An 8,615-nucleotide genomic window follows, 5' to 3' on the forward strand; every position below is an offset into this window, starting at 1 on the left:
GGTGGGGTATAAATATTATTATTATTATTATTATTATTATTATTATTATTATTATTATTACTATTATTATTTCTGCCCATTGAGACTCGTGGGGTCAAAGGCTGGAAGACAAACAGTAGATGGCCCCAAAGCCAATGACAGGCAGAGCCAATGAGGACTGCATAAACATTACAGCTTGTTCCGCTTTCTTGACGTTTCCCTAACGGTTTATTTCCATATTACACTTGAAGTCAAATCTCCACCCAGCCCAGCCCAAATCTTTGTGCCACTCATTTCGAGTCTGAAGACTTTTGCAGAATGTTTGCTCAGCAAGAAATTCAGAGACGGCTTTTAAAAGGAAGTAATAAATAGCAGACATGCGGTAATTTTTATAAATAATTCAACACAAAGATTTGCGGCCGTTAGCAGAGACAATCTTGCACGGAGAAGAAGGAAACAAGAAGAAAGCACGACCCTCAGCCCCCGAAAAAAGTCTTTTCTGTAAGATTTTGTTGATGTACAAAGAACATTGGATCATGACCTTTGGAAGATAATTGCATTTTTGTTTTAAAGCTTGGCTGGCCCAATAAGTCCTTATCAGAACGGGTAAGTGAGGGTTTGAGGGCAGGGATCCATCATTCACCTCATTTATGCAACATTAATCATGCCTGAGAGGATTTCTGAAATTTTAGAATGCAGCCCACATGACTTCTGGCTGAATTACAATTCTGAAAGGCCTCTTATATGTCCTGCTTCTGGAAGCAAAGAACCAATTCAAAGGTGGCAGCCTACAGATTACATACCCTCCAAGTGTCCTGGTTTCTTTCTTTCCCCCCCAGAAATTTTTATTCATTTTATAACACAAATACACAACAGAACCAGAAAAACAAACAGTACAAACAACTTCTTGTCTTATCCTTATTTTTTCTAAACATTGTTAGGTGAGCTTCCCCAAGTCCCCCCATCTGATTTTCATTTTACCTTACGTTTAGCAGTTTACATATATCATAATTTTTAACCGTTTTCTATCACACTTTTACCATAAAAATCTTCACATATTATCCCTTACAAATAATACTATTTTAAAATACACTATCTTCTACTTTTAACCCTACAGCCTATATCCACTTCCAAAGCTATTCTAAGATTTAAATATTAACATATTTTTTCAAATATTCTTTAAACTTCTTCCAATCTTCTTCCACCGTCTCTTCTCTCTAGTCCCGGAGTCTCCCAGTCAGTTCGGCAGGTTCCATATTGTCCATCATCTTCATCTGCCATTCTTTGATAGTTGGTAAATCTTGTTTCTTCCAATTCTTCGCTAGTAATATTCTCGCAGCTGTTGTGGCATACAGAAAAAGGTAACATCCTTTTTGGGGATTTCACCCCCCACTATACCAAGTAAAAAGGCTTCTGGTTTCTTAATAAATGTGTTTTTCAACACTTTTTTCAGTTCATTATAAATCCTTTCCCAGAAGTCTTTTACCTTGGGGCATGTCCACCACATGTGGTAAAAGGTTCCTTCTTTTTCCCAAGTGTTCAGGTTTCTGTTTTGATCCCAGAATGTCCCAGTTTTCCTTTTTCCTCCCCTCCACATCTTGAAGAACAATTAAAAGTGGTGGGCGTGAAGGTGCAAAAACGGAGTCCTGTTTCTTATGGCAAATAAAATCCCTGCGCCAAATGAAGGAGATGGCATACGAAGCCCTTCCTATAATTTGGAAGGAAAAGGTCGCCAATCTGCTTTATGTTCTTTAACAGCAATGTTTCAGCAGCCAGCCATCTCTTAGGAAACACAGGGAGTGTTTATTCCTTTATTGTAAATGGAGCCTTGCACAGTCTACTCAGAAGTAGACCCCACTGTATTCAATGGTGCTTACTCCCAGGTCAGTGAGTAAAGGCTGGGCAGCCATATACTGCAACCCAAAACATTTTTACTCAGAACTATGTCCCACTGAGTTCAATAGGATTTTATTTCTGGTATGCTCCCAATCATTCTCACAGTTTCTGCCATTATTTTTATTATTATTATTATTATTATTATTTCCTGCCTTTCCCCCTGATTTTTTTTTTTGGGGGGGGACTCAAGGCAGATTACATCTACAATTTTACTTCCTTCCATTTATCTGTGGAAAGAGTTATACAATATCCCTTCCCTCACACATTTTTCCTTTACAACAATCCTGTGAGGCAGGATAGGCAGAGAGGTTGCACTTGGTTCAAGGCGGCAGATGTATACGTATGTGCCTACGACGTCTATTTGTGCGGTGAGATCAAATGTGGAAGAAGCTTTCTGATGTAGAATAGAATGTCCCTGTTGGAGAAATGTTGGAGCGCATGAGATTATGGACAAAGTGTTTTACATGGGTGGACAATCTCAGCCCCGCTGGCCAATTAGAACCATCCAGATTTCTTTGCCTGGCCCTCAAGATTCTCCACAGACCACACACCCCATCCCCAGCCATGCTGCTCCCTGGCTTTGCTTCACACCTGCCACAGGTATATTTTGCCTGACTGGAATATGCCATTGGACTCCAGTACCTCTTGCTTGCCCAGGTGGGGAGGGTTGTGTGTGTAGAACAGAGCTTTCCAAACGTGCCACAACATATTAGTGTGTAGGTGTGTCACGCAAACACTCCCCGCTCTCCTTCTGGTGCTGGAAAGGGGTTAGTTTAACTTCCGGTTTGCTAGTAAAACTGAATTGCTGTGTCACGAAATGATGTGTGTCTGAAAAATTGTGTTGCCCAAAGTTTGGAAAGCTCTGGTGTAGAAACTGTTAGCAGAGCAGCTAAACTGCAGCTCGGAAGCCAGCGTTGTGTGCAATGCTGATTCTTTTCTTGAAATTTAAACAATGTCCAAACCCTTGTTAAAGGATTCAAAAGCTTTTACTGGGTTTCACATTCTTATCCAAGCATGGGCTTATTCTTTCCTCAGTTGAATATGACAGCTTCTTTCTTAAACATTCAAACAAAAAGCGTCTTTCTCCCTTTCCAGTACGTGCAATCTGCTAGGCCATGCAGTTCCTTCTGAGAGGTTTCCATTTTTGTTTTCAACTTCTGTAATTCTTTTTGCCACATGCACTCACACAGAAACATTAGCATTCCTCTCCTCTATTGCATTTAGTGTTATCTAACACGGGTGGAATTTACACACACATAAATAAACTTGGTGAAAATGCTTTTTTAAAAAAAGTTTTGAAAAATACATTTAATTTTGCATAGCTTACCGCCGCCATCTAGTGCCACATTTGTATATTGCACTTTACAACACATTGAAAACGTTTTATTTGCAATTGTGTAGCTGAGTCCTCGGTGTGTTCTTCTGTGTTCATGGAGCTGCAGCCATCACAGTCAAGTCACAAACACACAAAACAAGATGGAGAAGATGATGTGATGAAAGTTAACCAATCACACAAAAGTTACTGGAGAACATTCCAGAATTAAACACACATCAATGCATTTATGCACTCCCAATTTCAGTAAATTAAATAATGATACCTTAACAGAAGCTAGCCTATCATAGGGACGCGGGTGGCGCTGTGGGTTAAACCACAGAGCCTAGGACTTGCCGATCAGAAGGTCGGCGGTTCGAATCCCCGCGACAGAGTGAGCTCCCGTTGCTCGGTCCCTGCTCCTGCCCACCTAGCAGTTCGAAAGCACCTCAAAGCGCAAGTAAATAAATAGGTACCACTCCGGTGGGAAGGTAAACGGTGTTTCTGTGCGCTGCTCTGGTTCGCCAGAAGCAGCTTAGTCATGCTGGCCACATGACCCGGAAGCTGTACGCCGGCTCCCTCGGCCAATAAAGCGAGATGAGTGCCGCAACCCCAGAGTCGGCCACGACTGGACCTAATGGTCAGGGGTCCCCTTTACCTTTAGCTGAGTCCTTGGTCTCGCCTTCTGTGTTCACAGAGATGCAGCCATCACAGTCAAGTCACACACACACACAAAACAAAATGGAGAAGATGATGTGATCAAAGTTAACCATCACACAAAAGTTACTGGGGAACATTCCAGAATTAAGCACACAGCATGGTCGGCGGTTCGAATCCCCGCGGCGCGGTGCGCTCCCATCGTTTGGTCCCAGCGCCTGCCAACCTAGCAGTTCGAAAGCACCCCCGGGTGCAAGTAGATAAATAGGGACCGCTTACCAGTGGGAAGGTAAACGGCGTTCCGTGTGCTGCGCTGGCTCGCCAGAGCAGCTTCGTCACGCTGGCCACGTGACCCGGAAGTGTCCTCGGACAGCGCTGGCTCCCGGCCTATAGAGTGAGATGAGCGCACAACCCTAGAGTCTGGCAAGACTGGCCCATACGGGCAGGGGTACCTTTACCTTTACCTTTAATGCATTTATGCACTCCCAATTTCAGAAAATTACATAACAATACTTCAACAGAAACTAGCCTATCGTACAAAGGAGGGCACGTGGGGATAAAGGTAACATTTGTACTGATTGCTCTGCCCATTTCCCCCTCTGTCCCTACCCAGCACTAGCTCCTTGCCCCCAAAAGGAATGCGTCCCTCAGGCTAAAAAAGTTTTCCACCCCCTTCTTTAAAGAATCAAATTATTCTCTCCATTTGATGCCTACAGAGCCAGACATTTTGCAAATCCTTAATCAGCCTTCTTCCCCAAGGCTCGTGCACGCATGATCAGGCAAAAGAATAAAAACATTGTAGGAAAGCAAGTGCCATATTTTTCATATTTCACCCTCCCGCTGCCGAATTTTTAACATGTTTGATTTAGCCTTCTAGTCAATTTGTTGTTAATTGTTTCCTCTCCACAACTGGATGCCTTTCCTCGCTGTTACTCTTCGGCTGGAAATTTGAACATGAAATTTAAACACGAGCATCCAAATCCCAAGCTTAGCGCATGGGCCCCAAGGAACGGAGCAAGAAATTGTAACTGATTGTCTGCAAAATCTGTTGTTGCAGCAGCAGCAGCAGCAGCAGCAGCTGCTGCTGCATTTAGAAGACTTAGCCAAATGAAACCACCGCACAAAGGAAACGTACACCTCTAGCCTTGGGGAAGCTGAACTGCCCTGTGTGTCTGTGGCAGGTATCGGAAGCCACACCGGAACATGTGCTTTGTCCCAGGTAAGGAAAATAAAAGTGCAAAAATGCACCAACCCCCATAGTTGGGTAAGACTTCTTTATGGCTGTTAGTCTGTTTTGAAAGATGGAGGCGAGTTGAGAAAAATGCACATCTGCAGAACTGCAGAATCTGGCCAGCCTAATATTCACCGTACTTTTGAAGCACATCTTGCCACCTCCCCAAATTCTAGGAAATGTAACTTGCTCAGGTTGCTGGGAATTGCAGCTCTGTGAATTGCAGTACCCAGGATTCTTGGGGGTGGAAGTGTGCTTGAAATATATGTCCAGCCTTAGGCTGCTACTCAATAGGGAAAGGCCTATGCTTTCAATACACAAGAGCGGGCCTTTTCAGTGGTGGCTCCCCATCTGCGTTTGAGTTATACCACCCTTTTGGATGGCTCAACTTACGCCAGGTTGCTGGGTCACACGATCAAGCTGAATGGGCTTAGGATTCAGACTGACTCTGACCTCTCTGGTCCAGTCTCCATCACACCCCTGGAACATCCCTTTTTGGGGGGCGTGCATTGGCTTCAGATCCAGCTCAATATGTTGGTTTAGCTCCAGCTGAGCAGAAGATGCGGAAATTAAGCTAGCATAGTCTGTGTCATGTATTGAGTTGAATAGGATCCAAAAAGCAGCAGCCTGATTGGTCCTAGAACAATGCAGCAGTATGATTGATCCGCAGGAGCCACCCAATCCAGCTCCAGGTGGAAGTGAATCTGCAACCTGATTGGCCTACAGGAAAATCCCAGAATTAGCCAATCATGTGCGACCCATTGTGTAAATAATGTATATAAAGCAGATATTTTGGGGGAACTTCCATTCCTCACTACTATGAGCTGAATAAAAAGGATGAAATCCACACTCGACTCCGAGTATATTTCAGTCTGGTTGTACCACAAACCCAATCCACTCATCCTGGCAGATCTTGCTACAGGATTGCTCCCGAGGAGCGTCTGACGTGATAGCAACCCTTGGCTCTCTCTTCCAATTCTGCAATTCTCTGATACCGAGTTTGATAGGGTTGCAATATTCTGGAGAGCAAAAAAGAGCACACCTTTGCTGACTTCTTTTAGCCATGGATCTCTATGGCTACTTTCATCATGAGAAAGAGGTTATTTCCTGGAAAAGGAGGACATATGGCAACCCGGCATTCTGATGCGTTTCTTTGTCTCAGGTCATGTGACAATTGTTTTCTTTTTACATTTTCCCAGGCTTTTTAGAAGCATTCAGCTACTCTGCTGCTATTGCTTTATTTCACGGTGCTTTTAACTGCTAAGCAGATTTTATTATTGATCTTGCCTTGCAATTTATATTGTGTATTTTTATTATTACTGTGAGCTATCCTGGGAATCCCCTTCATGGATCACTGCCTTGCCGTGGCGAAGGGGCTTGAAGAACTCAGAGAAGCTATGAACTACGCCGAGCAGGGCACACAAGATGAACAGGTCATAGTGGAGAGTTTTGACCAAACGTGATCCACCTGGAGGAGGAACCGGCAAGCCACTCCAGTATCCTTGCCAAGAAAACTCCATGGACAAAGACAACAGGCATATAAAAGTTATGACGCTGGAAGATGAGCCCCTCAGGTCGGAAGGCGTCCAACATGCTACTGGGGAAGAGCGGAGGGCAAGTACAAGTAGATCCAGAGCTGATGAAGCGGCTGGGCCAAAGCCGAAAGGACGCTCAGTTGCGGATATGCCTGGAAGCGAAAGGAAAGTCCAATGCTGTAAAGAAAAATATTGCATAGGAACCTGGAATGTAAGAACCATGAACCTAGGTAAGTTGGAGGTGGTCAAAAATGAGATGGCAAGAATAAATATTGACATCCTGGGCATCAGTGAGCTAAAATGGACGGGAATGGGCGAATTCAGTTCGGATGACCATCACATCTACTACTGTGGGCAAGAAACTCGTAAAAGAAATGGAGTGGCCCTCATAGTCAACAAAAGAGTGGCGAAAGCTGTACTGGGATGCAATCTCAAAAATGATAGAATGATCTCGATACGAATCCAAGGCAGACCTTTTAACATCACAGTAATCCAAGTTTATGCACCAACTACTGGTGCTGAAGAACCTGAAATTGACCAATTCTATGAAGACTTACAACACCTTATAGAAGTGACACCAAAGAAGGATGTTCTTCTCATTATAGGGGATTGGAATGCTAAAGTAGGGAGGCAAGAGATAAAAGGAACAACTGGCAAGTTTGGCCTTGGAGATCAAAACGAAGCAGGGCAAAGGCTAATAGAGTTCTGTCAAGAGAACAAGCTGGTCATCACAAACACGCTTTTCCAACAACACAAGAGACGACTCTACACATGGACATCACCAGATGGGCAGTATCGAAATCAGATTGATTATATTCTCTGCAGCCAAAGATGGAGAAGCTCTATACAGTCAGCAAAAACAAGACCTGGAGCTGACTGTGGCTCAGATCATCAGCTTCTTATAGCAAAACTCAAGCTTAAACTCAAGAAAGTAGGAAAAACCACTGGGCCGGTAAGATACAATCTAAGTCAAATCCCTTATGAATACACAGTGGAAGTGAAGAACAGGTTTAAGGATTTAGATTTGGTGGACAGAGTGCCTGAAGAACTATGGATGGAGGCTCGTAACATCGTACAGGAGGCAGCAACGAAAACCATCCCAATGAAAAGGAAATGCAAGAAAGCAAAGTGGCTGTCCAACGAGGCCTTACAAATAGCGGAGGAGAGAAGGCAAGCAAAATGCGAGGGAGATAGTGAAAGATACAGGAAATTGAATGCAGATTTCCAAAGAATAGCAAGGAGAGACAAGAAGGCCTTCTTAAACGAGCAATGCAAACAAATAGAGGAAAACAACAGAATGGGAAGAACCAGAGATCTGTTCAAGAAAATTGGAGATATGAAAGGAACATTTCGTACAAAGATTACCATAATAAAGGACAAAAGTGGTAATGACCTAACAGAAGCAGAAGACATCAAGAAGAGGTGGCAAGAATACACAGAGGAATTATACCAGAAAGATATGGATGTCTCGTACACCCCAGGTAGTGTGGTTGCTGACCTTGAGCCAGACATCCTGGAAAGTGAAGTCAAATGGGCCTTAGAAAGCATTGCAAATAACAAGGCCAGTGGAAGTGATGGTATTCCAGCTGAACTATTTAAAATTTTAAAAGATGATGCTGTTAAGGTGCTACACTCAATATGCCAGCAAATTTGGAAAACTCAGCAGTGGCCAGAAGATTGGAGAAGATCAGTCTACATCCCAATCCCAAAGAAGGGCAGTGCCAAAGAATGCTCCAACTACCGCACAATTGCACTCATTTCACACGCTAGCAAGGTTATGCTTAAAATTCTACAAGGAAGGCTCAAACAGTATGTGGATCGAGAACTCCCAGAAGTGCAAGCTGGATTTAGAAGAGGCAGAGGAACCAGAGACCAAATTGCAAACATGCGCTGGATTATGGAGAAAGCTAGAGAGTTCCAGAAAGACATCTACTTCTGCTTCATTGACTATGCAAAAGCCTTTGACTGTGTCGACCACAGCAAACTATGGCAAGTTCTTAAAGAA

Source organism: Podarcis raffonei, chromosome 4 (genome assembly GCF_027172205.1).
Source record: "Podarcis raffonei isolate rPodRaf1 chromosome 4, rPodRaf1.pri, whole genome shotgun sequence".
Lineage (NCBI taxonomy): Eukaryota > Metazoa > Chordata > Lepidosauria > Squamata > Lacertidae > Podarcis > Podarcis raffonei.